At 60.8% G+C, this 1,275-nt stretch overlaps 1 protein-coding gene across 1 annotated transcript in view; it reads right to left on the bottom strand.

Moving 5' to 3' along the window:
- Nucleotides 1-1,275, bottom strand: part of ENPP7 (ectonucleotide pyrophosphatase/phosphodiesterase 7) — a 41,690-nt gene that overhangs the window by 649 nt on the left and 39,766 nt on the right. The gene's annotated exons all lie outside the window — the stretch shown is intronic.

Raw genomic sequence — 1,275 nt, 5'->3', positions numbered from 1 at the left:
GAAATGAGCCCCAGATTCGGGTAACGCTGGGGGGGACTCTGAGCCTTGGTGCTGGCGGTCCTGAGCCCCCCGTGAGGACGCAGGAGTAGAATGGCTGTTCTCTTCCTTCCCAGAGCGAGGAGGAGGAGGCTGGGGTGAGCGGAGGTGCTCTGTCCGCTGCTGGCTGAGCCTGCGAGAGCCCGGGGATGGGAAGCAGGAGCAGCCCTCGGCGTTGGGGTCCCTTTGGGGCCTGAGTGTGCAGCGTTTGGGAGGCTGGTGCCTGGCGCGGGGCTGTGCCAGCAGCTTTGTCCCTGACCCCTCGTGGCCAGCCCCGAGCAGCTCGTTCCCAGCGACGACCCACGCTTCTTTAACGCCGGGCAGCCCCAGCGCCACCCGCGTTCCCGCTCACGCCGCTGTGCCGATGGGGACTGGAGTCCCCTTCGCCTGTGGGGGTAAAAGGGCTGCGCTGCTCCATGGACTGGAAACCTTTATCTCCCCGGGGTTTACTGGGAGCCGGTCCTGGTCGGCACCTGGGCCGCGGTGGGCTCCGTGCTTTCTGCCAGTTCTCCCCGGTTTGGAGCTGTGGGTTATTTTGCGTAGCTTAAAAGCTGCGTGTGATGGCCGGGGGCAGAGCGGGCGTTTCCTCGGAGCGCAAAGCACAGCGAGCCCTGGCTGCCGGCCGTCCTGGGGTGGCAGCTTCCTCACCTTGGTGACAGGCTTCCCGTTATTTGATGTCTTTAGTGGAGCCCTGAGGTTAAATGAAAAATCTCACTTTTTCTTCAGAAAGGAGAAAGGAAAAGAAAGAAATCAAACCCCCCGAAGCATTGAAAAAGCCTGAACTGGTGGCTTTGAAGATTTACAAAACCAGGAAGCAAATTTTAAAAATCCCACTTTAGTTTATATGTTAGAATCTCGTGAGGTTTTACATCGCGGTTCGGATCGTTCGCTCTCGGGCTCAGCAACGGCGACATGATCTTGCTGGGAGCGCGGCTGCTGGCCCCTTCCCAGTGCCAGGGCTGCCAGCCCAGCGTGGCCCAGCTTTCTCGTTGGCATTTCAGGATGTTTTAGTGTCGGAAAAAAAAAATTGCCCACGGGTGGCCTTCGCCCCTGCCCTCTGCTTTCTGCTGCCACCTCCAGCTCCCCTGGGAAGGGCAGGGATGTTGTCTGTGCCATGGGACAGAGGCAGGGAGGGCTGGGGCTGCGACGGGAAACCTGGGGGGAGTTGCGGGTCCTGGCCCAGCAGGATCTCCCCTTTCTGCTGAGCTGGCCAGAGGGGACCGTCCCAGCGACGACGCT

Source organism: Egretta garzetta, unplaced genomic scaffold (assembly GCF_000687185.1).
Source record: "Egretta garzetta isolate BGI_Z169 unplaced genomic scaffold, ASM68718v1 scaffold1097, whole genome shotgun sequence".
In the NCBI taxonomy this organism is placed as follows: domain Eukaryota; kingdom Metazoa; phylum Chordata; class Aves; order Pelecaniformes; family Ardeidae; genus Egretta; species Egretta garzetta.
This window is presented reverse-complemented; position numbering and strand designations above follow the sequence as displayed.